Source organism: Oryctolagus cuniculus, chromosome 2 (genome assembly GCF_051225735.1).
Source record: "Oryctolagus cuniculus isolate XC-2025 breed Fujian yellow rabbit chromosome 2, ASM5122573v1, whole genome shotgun sequence".
Classification (NCBI taxonomy): domain Eukaryota; kingdom Metazoa; phylum Chordata; class Mammalia; order Lagomorpha; family Leporidae; genus Oryctolagus; species Oryctolagus cuniculus.
The window spans coordinates 185,347,206-185,364,097 of NC_142868.1; the positions used below are offsets into that span (position 1 = coordinate 185,347,206).

Here is a 16,892-nt window from a genome sequence, read left to right on the forward strand (position 1 = left end):
AAGCCAGGAGCTAGGAGCTTCTTCCGTGTCTCCCATGTGGGTACAGGGGCTCAAGCACTTGGGCCATCTTCTACTGCTTCCCCAGGCCATAGTAGAGAGCTGGATCAGAAGTGGAGTAGCCCGACTTGAACCAGCACCCATATGGGATGCCGGTGCTTCAGGCCAGGGCGTTAAACTGTTGCTCCACAGCGCCAGCCCCAGAACTCACTTTCTTCTTATAGGCGGCTGATGTGACTTTTCTCATCATTATCCTCAACACATGACTCTTCAGAATGATTCATGGTAAATTTTTTGTTTGCTTTTAATAATCAGAAACATCATAGCCCCTTCTATTTGGGTTGATTTTATTTTCCCTTTATCTTCAGGAGGCAATTCTTATGAAAGGCCCACTGTTTTTTGCAGTGAAGTAGAAGGGCATAATCCATCTCATGTCATGAAATATATTTCTAACGGTAAGTTTAGGGGATTTGAGGACCTTCATCCATGAGTCGGCATCACTCACTCCTGCCTGATACACACGAACATCTCCATGTATTCTTGTCCTTTGTCATTGAGGCCAAATTCAAATTCCACCATGAGCTGAAACTGAATCTTGGTGCAATCAATCACCTGAAGGTTCACTTACACCAGCATCAAGCTTCAGATTTGATGGAGTCTCTGTCAATCCACGGCTGCTGTTTGTTTCACAACTTATTTCCCTTATTACCCATGAGACGAGGCTCTTATCGAAGGAAAAGCGAATGCTCTTGGAGTGGTGGTACTTTGTCCCTCCTTTGATAATTCATCAGAATTTTCTTCTAGTCAGAAGACGTTTTTTTCCTCTGCATTTGCAAAATGTTCTTAGGTCCTGTCCTGTAAGTATTTCTTTGTTTAGCTCTACTACAAGATCATAGATTCTTGAATCTAAGCTATTAATGATTTTTTTCCCTTGTCTCACTAATTGCTCTCCTTCTAGATGAGGTGGATCATCTAAACCTCAAATTGGAAGATAAAGTTTCTTTTCCTGTAGCTCTTGCGCAGGTCGCCATTGAGCAGACTCATTTTCAAGCTGACATCTGCTTTCATTCACAGAAGGGACTGAATCCCATGACTCCATCCAATTGACTGCTGCAAAGTCTAAGTAGTTCATTCATATATTTTCCTATATTCTTTCATAGAGAAGCTTGGCACTCCAAACAGATCTCCTACAAAATCATTGGAGCAACACACATTCTTTTGTTTTTCTCATATTATATCAGTTTAGTTATAACACTTGATAGCACTTGAAAAGTTTGTAGAAGACCGGCACCGCAGCTCACTAGGCTAATCCTCCGCCTGTGGCGCCAGCACACCGGGTTCTAGTCCCGGTCGGGGTGCTGGATTCTGTCCTGGTTGCTCCTCTTCCAGTCCAGCTCTCTGATGTGGCCCGGGAAGGCAGTGGAGGATGGCCCAAGTGCTTGGGCCCTGCACCCACATGGGAGACCAGGAGAAGCACCTGGCTCCTGGCTTCAGATACGCGCAGCACCAGCTGTAGTGGTTATTTGGGGGGTGAACCAACGGAAGGAAGACCTTTCTGTCTCTCTCTCTCACTGTCTATAACTCTCTGTCTCTCTCTCACACTGTCTAACTCAGCCTGGCAAAAAAAAAAAAAAAAAAAGAAAAAGAGAGAAAGAGAGAAAGAGAGAAAGAAAGATTTGTAAAAATAAGTTTATTTTGGTGCAAAAAAGTTGAAATCAATGCATAGTATTTAGTCTTTCAAAATAGGCATTTCCATGAACTTTTCAAAGTACCTGCTGGTCTAGATAAAATATAACCTCTTCCTCAGAAAGATCAAGGTACTGTACTCATATATTATGAGCATAGAAATTCTTTTTTTTAAGATTTTATTTCTTTATTTGAGAGGTAGAGCCACAGACAGTGTAAGGGAGAGACAGAAAATTCCTCCTTCCATTGGTTCATTCCCCAAATGGCTGCAACAGCCGGAGCTGTGCCGATCCGAAGCCAGGAGTCAGGAGCTTCTTCCTGGCTTCCCATGCGGGTGCAGGAGCACAAGGACTTGGGCCATCTTCTAAAGCTTCCCAGGCCACAGCACCGAGCTGGATGGGAAAAGGAACAGCCAGGACTAGAATTGGTGCCTGTGGGGAGCAACTCGGACTAGACTAAGTTACTGGAATTAAGACTTATTCTATGCATCTGCTCTCCCACAATATGGCGCTGGGAGAGGAGTAAACAACTTCTACACAGCTGCCTCTCGCCAATTTGACTGATGAGCTGCAGGAGCTGATCTTGCTCCTGATTGGAGGAGAGCAGCGTGCTCGGCGTGTGGGTAGCAGAGTTGGGATTGGTGGAAGAGGACTATAAAGGAGGAGAGAGACAACATGCACCAGGAACATCCGGATAACATCTGAGCAGCCCCCGAGAGAGCCGGCCGGCAGTGTGCCGCTCCCCTGCGGAAGTGGGAAAGTGGCAGGGGGAACCGCCCTTTCACGGAGGTGGAAGGATCGGCAGCCAACCCGGGAAGAACCAGCAGCAAACCCGGGAAGGGCCGAGTAGACAAAAGAACAGCACAGGGTCCTGTGTTGTTCCTCCACGAAGAGGGGGAGCGACAGGTGCCCATCTTGGATGCCAGCGCCACAGGCAGAGGACCAACCTATTGCACCATGGCACTGGCCCCAAGCACAGAAATTCTTAATCTGGGGTCCATTAATGTCCACAAAGTTCTTTTTCATAACATAAATGTCTTTTGTGCACCTATATACTTAGACAATTTTACAAGCAACAGCTTTGGGCCAACCAGAGTCTCTTGTTACTTTGCTGAAATTTGGAGGTGTTTCCTTTTACAAGCACTTTCAGTAGACACAGACATGTTGGTATGGAACATGTGTCCTGTGGGTCTTCTGCTGATAGGATAAAATGAAGAACTGGGAACCTCTCCAGTTTCTGTCACTCAACATGGGAACCAGAAGCCTTAGACCCAAGTGACCCTTCTGTGCAGGGCCCTGGCCACAGGTGTGCTTGATCACAGTAGTGCCAGAGAGAAAAGGCTTACATCGGTGAAAGTAGCATTGCTCGGACAGACAGAGGGGTAGGGCTTCTACTTGGTCTCTGTTTTTTGTTCCCCTGCCTTTCAGTCATACCGAGAGGCACCGGCACCAAACAGGGCTCAGTTGATTTTTTGGGAAGGGAGTACACCCGTGAGCCCCAGGCCCTCCTGCCCTACTAATGATTTCATTTTCAAATTCACCCTGCTGTGGATCTTCCAAATGAGTGCAAAATCTGTGGCATAGCAATGAGGGTGATGAAAGGGGTACTTGAGCAAGACTACTTACAAATGAATATGCATTAATAAAAGATATGATTGACTAAAGCTTGAATCTCTAACTGAAGTATTCATGTACTCGAGAGAGCGAGCCAGTGGAAAATGTGAGCACCTAGCATGGAACATACACCTGACCTTCCCTGTGTGTGATGCTTCACTGATTTAATTGCTTTCAAAAATCCAAGTTCCTTTCAACTCTTAGCATCTATTGCAAGCCTAAGGCAGGTAAGTTTGAGCTGGTGGATAAAGCCATTACAAAAAATGTAATCAACAAACTGTTACAGATCTCCTCAACTAATGATTCACACAGGATTTCACACAAAACTCCCATTAATGCTAATGAAATGGTGTAAGTTATAGGCGGAAACTCTACCATACATTGATAGGTGAATAATTCCCTGAGGTACTTACTTAGATGAGGGAACTTAATTTTGTCTCCTCTAATCCTCTTCAGATGAAAACTAAGAAATCATGCTTCACTAATTAGATTTCTTCATTTAAAGTAAATGGCACAAATTCAGAATCATTGAAGTGGATTCATCAAAAAGCACATTGGGACATCGACCAGGTCATCTGGACCACACAAGACACCTTTAGATCAAAGAGGATTGCAATTGTCCTAAGTCTTAGGAAGTCAGTGTTTCTTGTGACTGTGAGAGTAACTCATTTAAGTCCATTGGATTTTGCTTTTTCAAGATTTTTTAAAAGAATATGCAGTTATGTGCAGGATCTATTGACAAGAAATAGAAATTCCTGATTACTGTAGTATGAATTGAAGAGTTTGGTCACAGATTTAATTAGCTGCCTAAGGAAGGAAAGATGCAATGTTGAGTTAGAAATGATACAAAGGTACCCAAAGGCTTAGACCATGTGATAGTAGATATAATTAAGTTTTGGGGGCAGATGTGCTTTTTGTGGTTCAGAGGAAACTAGCAACTTTGAATAGCATGTCAGCATTTGAGCTTGATAATGATCATTCTAACACCATCAACTTGGTGGTGTTCTTTTTTGCTTTTATAACTAATGTAAAATATATTTTCTGTTCATTTTCTCATTTATTGCAACTTCTTAGTGTGTCAAAAAGCTTTGGTTCCTGTGCCATTTTATGACTGACAAAATGAGATTTGGTTTAGCAAGTTACCCCACATAAGAAAAGTGGGAGACCTTTCAGAAAAACATTAAATTATGTAAGTCGTAAAGAAAGTATGCTTATTTGGTCCTATACTAAGGACAATAATGTTACAGAAACAAAAAACTTTAAAAAATCTCATTATGCTAACATTCCCCTTTTCATAGCTGAAACAATTGAGACCTGAGAATCTTCAGAAAATTGTCAGCCAAGATCTTAATTTCAGAAGAATTGTTTGTTTTTGTTTTTGTTTTTGTTTTTTTTTTTTTTTTTTTGACAGGCAGAGTGGACAGTGAGAGAGAGAGACAGAGAGAAAGGTCTTCCTTTACCGTTGGATCACCCTCCAATGGCCGCCGCTGCAGCCGGCGCACCGCGCTGATCCGATGGCAGGAGCCAGGATCCAGGTGCTTTTCCTGGTCTCCCATGGGGTGCAGGGCCCAAGCACCTGGGCCATCCTCCACTGCACTCCCTGGCCATAGCAGAGAGCTGGCCTGGAAGAGGGGCAACCGGGACAGAATCCGGCGCCCCAACCGGGACTAGAACCCGGTGTGCCAGCGCCGCAAGGTGGAGGATTAGCCTATTGAGCCACGGCGCCGGCTAGAAGAATTGTGTTTTGACTACTGATATTTAGGAAGGATATTAAATAGGGAGAACTCCCCAAATACCAAAAATGTATCTTTGATTAAATTATGTATGAACATGTAAATTGTTATTATGAACTATTCTATGAGAACTATGAGACTTCTCATTTTACTAAGGCCTGAATAATGGTTAAGCATCAGCAATCTAATTATATGACTAATTATGTGGCTAATTATTTGACTAACCAAATAAAATAATTTTTATTTATTATAAGGAGCATTGCCATTTCACATGGTATATTCAAACCGACTGTGTTTGAATGTCTAGTGTCTAGTGTTCACAATTATAGCTGGAGATGTCTCAGTTATTGATAGAATGATTAATGTGAACACAGCAAGGAACAGAAGACCTGCAGCTACTTGAAATTTATAGGACAAAGGGCAGAGGCCCAGTGACATCCGGATACATGTTTTTCTCTTTTTGTGCAATATACCAGTCATCAAGCTAGACCACATTCAGTGATACAAAAGGCCTCAAGATTTAGAATAATGAAACTGCATAGCATAAATATCAGTCCACAATGGAATGAAAGTAGCCCTCAATAGAAAATAATCAGAAAAATGCCCAAACACTTGGAAATTTTAAAATACGCTTCTCAGTGAATGCTCTGTCGAAGAAGAAACAGTAAATAATTTGAGGAATATTTTGAATTAAATAAGAGTGAAAATACAATATATAAATATTTATGCAATGCTGCCTAAGTAGTGCTTAAAATAAAATTCTAGTGGCCGGCGCCGCGGCTCAATAGGCTAATCCTCTGCCTGCGGCACCGGCACACCAGGTTCTAGTCCCGATCAGGGTACCGGATTTTGTCCCAGTTGCTCCTCTTCTAGTGCAGCTCTCTGCTGTGGCCCAATAGTGCAGTGTAGGATGGCCCAGGTACTTGGGCCCTGTACCCGCATGGGAGACCAGGAGAAGCACCTGGCTCCTGGCTTCGGATCAGCGCGGTGCGCTGGCCGCAGTGGCCCTTGGAGGTTGAACCAATGGTAAAGGAAGACCTTTCTCTCTCTCTGTCTCTCTCACTCTCCACTCTGCCTGTAAAAGCAATAATAATAAAAAAAAAAATTCTAGCACTAGGGTAAAAGAAATCTTTAAAATCCATCTTACAAGACTGAACCTAAGAAACTAGAAACAGAGAGGCAAATTAAATTCAAAGCAAGAAGAAGAAAGGAAATAAGAGCAGTAATCAGTGAAATTAAAAATGTAAAAGAAATTTTAAAAAAAATCAATAAAACAAAAGCTGGTCCTTTGAAAGGATCAAGAATAAAATTGATGAGCCTCTGGGGCCAGCGCTGTGGTGCAGCAGGATAAAGCCCCAGCCTGCAGTGCCAGCAGCCCATATGGGTGCCAGTTCAAGTCCTGGCTGCTCCACTTCTGATCCTGCTCTCTGCTTTGGCCTGGGAAAGAAGTAGAAGATGGCCCAAGTCCTTGGGCCCCTGCACCCATGTTGAAGACCTGGAAGAAGCTCCTGGTTTTGGATCAGTTCAGTTCCGGCCATTGCAGTCATCTGGGGGAGTGAACCAGTGAATGGAAGACCTCTCTCTCTTGTGTGAGCGTGCATGCCATCTACCTTTCTCTGTAACTCTGTCTTTCAAATAAGTAAAATAAATCTTTAAAAAATTGATAAGCCTCTGGCCAGAGAGATTAATAAAAAAGGCAGAGGGAAGACACTACCAATATCAAGAATTAAAAAAGGGAAGTGTCACCTCAGATCTTAATGTCGTTAGTTATAAAGGAACATAATGAACAGCATAATGACCACACAAATGCTTTCAGAGATACACTTTCTAAAGAGGGTGAATTTTACTATAATACAAAGTATGCTTGAGTAAGCCTGACATAAAATACAGATTGTCTATTTGGGGAAGTAAGCAAAATGCAGCATGACTAGAAACACAAGTGAGATTTTTAAAAAAATAATTTATTTAATTGCTTTACTTTTCTTAAATAAATATTTGTTTTTATTTTATCTGGGAGAGAGAGAATGAATGAATGAATATCTTCCTTCTACTGCTTCATTCCTCAAATGCCTACAACAGCCAGGGCTGTGCCAGACCCAAACTTGGGGCCTGGACTCAATCCAGGTCTCCCACATGGGTGATGGGGGCCCGAGTACTTGAGCCATGGCATGCTGCCTTTCAGGATGAGTATTATCAAGGAGCTGGATAGCAAACAAAGAGGAGACTTGAAATGAAGCACTCTGATTTAAGGTGTGGGCATCCTACGTGGAATCTTAATTGCTAATCCAAATGCCCACCCCAATTGCTTTGATTTTGTATGCCTCTTCCCAACAGCTCTAGACATCAAGATGATATAATGAGTTGGGCATTAGCCCTGCAGTTAAGACAACCTTCTCCCATAGAAGAGTATTTGAATTCAGTTCTTAGTTCGAGCTACTGATTTTAGCTTAACTGTTAATTCAGATCCCAAAAGTCAGGGATGGTACCTCAAGTGATGGAGCTTCTGCCACCCACACAGGGCACCTGGATTATATTCTGACTTTTTATTCCATCTCTCTCATGCCATTGCTGGCATTTGGGGAGAGTGAACCAGCAGATTGGAGTGCTTTCTCTCGCTCTCTCTCTCTCGCTTTTGCTCTCTGTCCCTCCCTCCCTCACTCTCAGATAAATTTTAAAAAATTAAAAAGAAAAATTATACAACTGTGCTTTGAATTCAGTTGCTTAGTATTTCAAAAGTAAACATTTATTTTCACACTTTCTGCCATTTATTGTCCTGTAACAGGGCTTACATGTGAGACAACTTACTTCCATGTTTGCATGGGTACTAATAAGATCAAGGGAAGTGTTTGGGTGTAAGAAATAAGGCTAAGACTCATTTTTCTCACTTGGTGTTTAGTTGGTCTATTGGGCAACCATTTGCCTCCCAATCTGAACATTAGGAACTTGATTAAATTGTGTTAAACTAATAGAGTCTCCAGGGACTTATTTTTTATGGAAGTTTTAAAATTATCACATCACTTTTTGCACTTTTCCCAGTTGTAAGCTGTGTGTGCTGGTGGTCAATCACTAGTAGGAAATAGAAATGCTTTCTAACATGAGCATTAAGTATTCATTAAATGATTAGTTCTCTAATAGATCCAACAAGGAAAAAAATAGATCAAGATAGCTTTTACTAGTAGGAGTGATAATAATAACGTGATAGCTATAATTTATTGAACACTTACATGTGCCAGAGTGCTAAGCAATTTTCATTCATTAGATTAATCCTTATAACATCATTAAGACATGAGTGTAATTCTCATTGTACCACAAAGCTATGATACTAAATACTAAGAAATATTCTGCATCAGTTAATGTAAGGGGAAAAACTCATCCAGTATTTATCATGGGTGTTGGAAAATGTATGCATTCCAACTTGCATTGTTTGTGAAAATTAAGTCAGTAAAAATAGTTTTATTTAGTAATTTCTAGCACATATAAATATTTATCCACATGTTTTATATTTTGGTAGAGTAAATGCAATTTTAGGAACATATAGGAAGAATGATCCAAGCTATGAGGGGGAAGCTTTGATTGATGATTTTAATATGATCAGTAACCATAACAATAATTTAGATAAAAGAATATTTAAAGAAATAAAATGTAGCCATATTATTTAATTTTCAATTCAAATTGCTATGCACATGTACTATTTACATGTGAGTTTATTACATAAATATGTGTGAAAATCAATACAGCTCTGTATCTATTCATCCCTTTGATAAAAACTATCTTCATACCATGGCACACAGACTGAAATACAATTGTCTAAGATGTAATTTCTAAAATCTCCACTTTTTCTGTTACATTCCTATAACAGGAAGTTGTATAGAGTAACCCAAATGAAGCTGTGGCATGTGCCTTGACATATGCATCTATTATTATTATTATTATTATTATTATTATTATTATTCTTGGAGTAACCTTCTCATCCTTCATGTCTTGGGTTAGTCCACTTTGTCTCTAAAATAAAGCCAAGGAGGTGGCTTTTCTGAGAGTCCTTTCTTGGGCCCTTTCCATGTCAAAATAAGGTTCATCCCAATCTCTCTCTTTCTCGCTCACAAAACCTTAGATATTTCTATAAATCACGTTCTTCTGTGCCTGTGGCCTACACCTGGAAGCCTTGTGAGCTTGGATACTTCCATGTCTTCCTCATGTTGTCAGGACACAGCAAATGCTGGGCAGGTAGCGATCATCAGAAGCCCCTCAGCAACTGAGCTTACAAGATCCAAACTGGATCCACTATCATCCCTTTTCTCAATTCCCTATGCTTTTATATTATTTTTATAATGACCCAAATAATGGATTCGAATGGAATAAATATGAAAGCAATATGCCCTTGGATTTATCTGTAACTGTGCCCATACCACTCTTCAATCAGAAAATTTTAAATCTACTTACAAAAATAATCATGATATCATTCATTGGAAATGTTAAATATTTACTATAAATCTGGTGACAAAACTGATGATGAAAACTTATATTCAAAAGGAATGATGCTTATCTGTAGAATCCAAATGTGATGTCATTATAAAGCACATTACGATAAGAAAACTACAAATAATGTAGTAGAACCCAAAATTTAAGTATTGGTACAAAAATCATGTTGCTGCTTTTAAATTCACGATGCTAGCATGAAAAGCTAACTGCTCTAAAAATTGTAGGACATATAATACATGATTGCATTAAACAATGTGAATATTCTAGATATTTAGCTAAGAGGATGTCCTTTTATAATCATGCATTATGTGTACTCTAGCCCCAACATAGACATACAGCATTAGTTTAAATCCCTGCAATTGTTGGGATTCCTGGGAAATAAGGAAGCAATACTGTTAAAAAATTACTTTTGATAATCTGAAGATACTTGTTTCAGCAAGCATTGTAGATTTTCTGAACACCAGTAGAGAGGGGTTAATAGATGTCTTTTGGCTTGGATGGAGATCTGATTTAGGCAACACCTGTTAACTAACTGATTGTGATGCATTTTAGAGAAGTAAAATGGGGTGGGCATTTGGCCCAGCAGCTAGCACTGTGGTTAAGATGCCCATAAACCATATCAGTATAAACCTGGGTTTGAATTCCAATTCTGGCTCCTGAATCCAGCTTTTTGCTGAAAGGGACCTTGGGAGGCAGCAGTGATAGTTGGGTCCCAGTCGCCCACATGGGAGACTTGGGTTGTATTCCTGGCTCATAGTTTTGGTCCACTCCAGGTCTAGCCATTACAAGCATTGGAAGAGTAAACCAGAGGATGGAGTTTCTCTCTCTGTTTCTCTTCCCCTCTCTGTCTCTCTATCTCCCCTTCTCTGTCTCTCTGTCTCTCTCTCACCCTCTCCCTCTCTCCCTCCCTCCCCAAATATAAAAATTTGGGGAAAAAACAGAAGCAAATACAGAAACAAGATCAGAATATTTGGCTCCTCTGATGTGGTATTTCTCTTTAAAAATCGCATTAGGATGCTGTGCAACACATTCCGCATTCTGGAGGCACGTTTTTATTTAAAAACATCATTGTGACATGCTAATGAAAGGAAACTCTAAGGTGAGAAAACTGAAAAGTAAGCCAAAAAGATCTGTACAAAAGGAAAATAACTAAGTTAAAGCACAGACATGATAACTAAGCACAGAACAGAACACTTTTGATCCTAAACATATCCAGAAACCATGAAAGGCAAATGTTACAGGTAGAAGCAATAAAAAGGATTACCTCGAGAAAGAGATAGTGAGAGAAAAAGCATATATTTAGATGCTCTGTAAGAAGAGAAAACAAAACCAGGCAAGCAGTGAAAGATCTGAAAATTGAAAGAGAAAAATCAAATCACTGGCTTTTCTGCCTCATCCATCTGCCGGCACCCAGACAGCACACTTTGGAGTCCAATAGAGTGAAAATAAGATTGGGCAACTTCAGCAGAAACACATCCTCTCCATTTTAAAAATAATGAAAACAGTAACAGAGGCATGACTAGGAACCAAATGGAAGAAACACCAGAGAAATTACACAGGGGACAGTCAGGGAGGCAGTGAAAGGGAGTTTATTCATTGGAATGAAAATTCAGCATGGCTGGAACAGGCTATCTGCATCAATGGCCTGGAAGAAATGAGTTGAGAAAAATTTGAATCTGCTAATGATCATACTTGGTCAAGCAAAAGAAAGTGTGTTGGGGTACTTGGGAAGATGACTCTGGTTTCTGAATTCATATAACGAGTCTTTACTTTCCTATGTGTGGCACATAGTCCTTGTCATTTGTCTTCAGGATTGTCCCTGAGGTACCGCCTCCGCAGTTCCTGGGCAAGGCTCTCCAGCATTGTCACAAGTGCCCTTGAGAATAGCCCAGACCTGTTACTGAGGCTTAAAAGACTCATGTCATTTGGCCCATGCCTCCTTACCAGCAATTGGCCTAGCAGCTAAGACTCTTGTTAGGATGCTCAGGTACCACATCTAAGTGCCTGTATTTCATTCCAAGCTCTCGCTCCTGAATCCAGCTTCTTCCTATTACAGACCCCAAGAGGAAGCAGTGATAGATGATGTAGCTGGGTTCCAGCCACCCACATGGAAGAGCTGGGTTGTATTGCTGGCTTCTGGCTTTGGCCCAGTGCAATTCTAGGCATTGTAAGCATCTGGGAAGTACCCAACCTTTGTCATATCAATTCCCTGCTGTTTATTAATCTCTGCTATTTCTTTTGTCCCACCCAATCCTGAAACTCTTCCATCGTATCCATGTCTTTGTATATGTTAGTGTTGCTGGAAAGGTTTCTCCACTTTCTCTCACTCTTAGGTCAATTTATCAGGGAGGTCTTCCAAGGCTATTTGCTCCCCTCACCCTTTGCTGTCACATCACGATCTCATCTACATTATAATGCATAGTGACATTTGAAAGGAGCATGTATGGTGATTTTTTAAGAAATCTTTTATTTAATAAATATAAATTCCATAGGTACAGCCTCAGGAATATAGGGATTCTTTCATGCATACCCACCCTCTCACCCCCACTCTCGTCCCACCTCCTACTCCCTGTCCCATTCTTCATTAAGATTCATTTTAATTATCTTTGTATACAGAAGACCAACTCTAAACTAAGTAAAGATTTCAACAGTTTGCACCCACAGAGACACACCAAGTTTGAAGACAAGTTTTACCATTAATTCTCATGGTACAACTCATTAAGGACAGAGGTCCTACATGGGGAGTAAGTGCACAGTGACTCCTGTTGTTGATTCAGCAAATGATGCTGTTCTTTATGACATCAGTGATCACCCAAGCTGCCAAGTGTCACAAGCTGCCAAGGCCATGGAAGCCTTTTGAGTCCACAAACTCCTTCAGTATTTAGACAGGGACATAAACAAAGTAAAAGTTCTCTCCTGCCCTCAGAGAAAAGTACCTCCTCCTTTGATGGTGCCTTCTTTCCACTGGGATCTCACTCACAGAGATCCTGAGAGGTCATTTTTTGCCACTGTGTCTTGGCTTCCCATGTCTGAAATGCTCTCATGGGCTTTTTAGCCAGATCCAAAAGCCTTAAGGGCTGATTTTGAGGCTACAGTGCCGTTTAGAGTATTTTTCATTCTATGAATCTGCTGTGTGGCCTGCTTCCCATGTTGTATCATTCTCTCCTTTTTAATTCTATTTATTGTTATTAGCAGACACTTGGTCTTATTTATGTGATCCCTTTGACACATATTCCTATCTACATGATCACTTACATACATAATATGATCACTTTAACTAGAAAGATGGCATTAGTACCACCCAGGTTAATGGGATTTGGAGTCCCATGGAAAGTTATTAACTTTACCCTTAGGGGTAAGTCCATGGGAACGTGTGTCGAAAGGTACCTCTCTTCCCGCTCTCGTTCCCACTCTTATTCCATAGAGTACATATCCCATAATTTCTTTATCCAGTCTTCTATTGATTTATTTTATTTGACTTATGGCTCTGGTTAAAACTTCCAGGATAATTTCAAATAGCTGTGGTGAGAGTGGGCATCCTCTCTGGTACCAGATCTCAGTGGAAATGCTTCCAACTTTTCCCTATTCAATATGATGCTGGTCGTGGGTTTGTCATAAATTACCTTGATTGTGTTGGGGAATGTTCCTTCTAAACCCGATTTGCTTAGAGTTTTCATCAATAAAGGGTGTTGTATTTTATCAACTGCTTTCTCTTAATCACTTGATACAATCATGTGGTTGTTGTTCTTTAAGATGTATCAACATTGATTGGTTTGTGAATGTTGAACCATCCCTGCATAACAAGGATATATCCCACTTGGTCTGGTGGATGATCTTTCTGATGTGTTGTTGGATTTCATTGGCTAGAATTTTGTTGAGGAATTTTGCATCTATGTATCAGGAATATTGGTCTGTAATTCTCTTTCTCTGCTGCATCTTTTTCAGGTTTAAGAATTAAGGTGATGCTGGCTTCATAGAAAGAATTTGGAAGGATTCTTTCAATTTCAATTGCTTTAAATAACTTGAAAAAAATTGAAGTTAGTTCTTTAAATGTCTGGTAGAATTCAGCAGTGAAGCCATCCAGTCCTGGGCTTTTTATTTCATGGCAGGGTCTTTATTACTGGTTCAATTTCTTTCTTGGTTATGGGTCTGGTCATGTTTTCTATGTCTACATGGCTCAATTTAGGTGGGTTGTATGTGTTCAGGAATCTATCCATTTCTTCTAGGTTTCCCAGTTTGTTTGCATAGAGCTCTGGTAGTAATTTATGATGCTTTTTATTTCTGTGGTGTCTGTTGTTATATTTCCCTTTTCATCTCTAAGTTTATTGAATTTGTTCTTCTCTCTCCTTTTTTTGGTTAGTTGGGCCAATGGTGTATCAGTTTTTTTTTTTTTTTAACAGCTCTTCATTTTGCTGATCTTTTGTATTTTTTTTAGGGGGACGGTTTCAATTTTGTTGATTTCTTCTCTAATTTTAATTATTTAGTTTCTCTTACTAGTTTTGGGTTTGGTTTGCTGTTGTTCTTCTAGATCCTTGATATACATTGATAGCTCATTTATTTGGTGCTTTTCCAATTTCTTGGTGTAGGCACCTATTGCTTTAATTTTTCTCTTATCACTGTGTTTGCCATATCCCATAAGTTTTGATATGATGTGTCACCACCTAGTTTGTTTCCAGAAATGTTTTTATTTCTCTTTCAATTTCTTCTGTGACCCACTGTTTATTCAGGAGCATGTTGTTCCATTTCCTTGTGTTTGTATATGCTCTAGAGATTCCCACTTTGGTGATTTCCAGCTTCATTCCATTGTGGTCCAAGAAGATGCATGGTATAACTTTGATATTTTTGAATTTGATGAGACTTGCTTTATGAGCTAGTAAGTGGTTAATCCTAGAGAAAGTTCAATGCACTGCTGAGAAGAATGTGTATTCTGTAGCTCTAGGATGAAAAGTTCTATAGATATCTGTTAGGTCCATTTGGTTAATAGTGTCGATTAAATCTGTTGTCTCCTTGTTGATTTTCTGTCTGGTTGATCCGTCCATTGCTGAAAGTGGAGTACAGAAGTCCCCCAATACTATTGTCTCCTTTAAAATCCCTTAATATTTCTTTTAAATAGCCAGGTGCCCTGTAATTATGTACATATACATTTATAATAGTTACATCTTCCTGTTGAATTGATCCCTTAATCATTATCTAGTGCCCTTCTTTGCCTCTTTTAACAGTTTTTGTGTTTAGGTCTGATATTATGGCTATGCCAGCTTTTTAGGTTTCAGTTTGCATGCAATATTTTTCTCCATCCTTTCACTTTCAGTCTGCATGTATTTTTGTTGGTGAGATGTGTTTCTTGTAGGCAGCAAATAGATATATTTTGTTTTTAATCCATTCAGCCAGTCTGTATTTTAACTGGGGAGTTGGTACCATTTATATACCAGGTGGCTATTGATAAGTAGCAATTTGGCCATACCATTTTCCCATAAATATTCCTATTGCTACTTTGTATTTCTTTTGTACTTTTGCTGAGAGATTTTCTTCCTTTACCTTCTTTGTAGAGATGACCGTGTTTCTATTTTTCTGTGTGCAACACATCCTAAAGTATATTTTGTAGGGCTGGAGGTGTAGTGCCAAATTATTTCAATTTCTATTTATGATGGAAGGTCTTTATTTCACCTTCATTCACAAATGAGAGATTTGCAGGGTATAATTTTCTGGGATGATAGTTTTACAGTTTTTTTCTTAAGACTTGGACTATATCTCACCATTCTCTCCTAGCATGTAGGGTTTCTAATGAGAAGTCCACTGTGAGTCTGATTGGAGATCCTCTGAAAGTAACCTGGTGTTTCTCTCCTGCACATTTTAGTGTCTTCTCTTTATGTTTTACGGTGCTGAGTTTGATTACGTGTCATGGTGAGGATCTTTTCTGATCATGTCTATTGGGAGTTCTGAGTGCTTCCTGTACTTGGAGGTCCCTATTTTTCTCCAAACCAGGGAAGTTTTCTGCTATTATTTCACTAAAATGGCCTTCTAATGCTTTCTCTCTCTCCATGCCTTCAGGGACTCCTAGAACCCACATTTTTTATAGTGTCCTGTAGATTCCCAACAGTGTTTTTTAATTTTATAATTTCCTCTTGTCTTTGGTTTTACTGTACTTTCCTGTGCTTTGTTTTCTAAGTCCTTTATTCTTTCTTCTGTTTCACTTATTCTGTTGTTAAGGCTCTCCATTTTTTATTTGTTCTATTGAGTTCTTCATTTCATTTTGATTTCTCTGTAAGATGTCAATTTCATGGGAGAAATTTTCTTTCATTCCTGCACAGCTTTCAGTAGTTTGTGCATTTGCTTTTTATTACTTCTATGTAATCTTATGATCAATTTTTTGAGTTCCATTTCTTGCATTTCTTCTATCTCATCATCTTGAAAATCTAGTACTGAACTGTCGTGTTCTCTTGGGGGCCTTATGTTGTCTTTCTTATTTTTGTTTCTTGGATTGATGTGTTTGTTGTTTGGCATTTGTGGAGATACTCGTTGGTTTCTTCTTCTTCTTCTTCTTCTTCTTCTTCTTCTTCTTCTTCTTCCTTTTTTTTTTTCCTGTGGCGGCTTTTATCATTGTACTATTGCTCTGTAGATAAGTGGGATGTCTGCTTTGTCTGCTTTCAGTGAATCTCTAGAGATGTAAGGGAGTGCTTAAGGTGACACACCCAGGTTTGGCGTGGTATCTCTCTCTCTCTCTAATCAGAAGAGAGATTTATTCTGCTCAGCTGATATCCTCTCCTCAATGGCAATCAGTGCCTGAGTGCTAGCCCCAGTGGGTATAGCATTTGTTTGCTCTGTCCCAAGGGCCACACAAAGGATCTGTGCAGTCCTCAGTGCAAGTTCAAATTCCCCAGCAATGTCTCTCACTAGGTAACCAGGAACCCCTGAACTTGTGGCATCTCCCACTGAGACAGCTGAAAGTCCCAGCTATACCATGAGTCCTCCCACACACCCTCAGTTTTTTTCACAGTCCTGGTAGAGAAGCCTCACACAGTCACAAGCTCCTAGTCCCCTGTTAGTTCTTTCCACCAGAGTCAGGAGTTTCCACCCAGCTGGTTGCTGGGTGCAGACATGATCTGGTACAGCTGCTACGTATGTCCAAAGTGGCACCCAGTTTATCAGCTTGTTACAGGACCCCATTGTAAAGTGATCAGGGAGAGAAACATGTCCAGCCCATCCTTTTATTTTTTTCCTCCTCTAGTTTGTCTCCAAGCTGGGTTCCCTCTAGGCTCTTCTTGCACCTTTTTCGCCAGTGGCTTGGGTTATTATGATCTGGTCTCATCTCACTTTCCAGTGCTGGTATGTAGGCTCTTGACTGCTGAAGTCCTGAGCACCCTCCATGTAGGTCCACTCTGTCCTT

The 16,892-nt window shown here is 40.1% G+C and overlaps 1 pseudogene; it reads right to left on the minus strand.

Annotated features, from left to right (window-relative positions):
- Positions 1–562: 562 nt before the first annotated feature.
- Positions 563–16,892, minus strand: part of LOC149128177 (E3 ubiquitin-protein ligase Mdm2-like) — a 192,562-nt pseudogene continuing 176,232 nt past the window's right edge.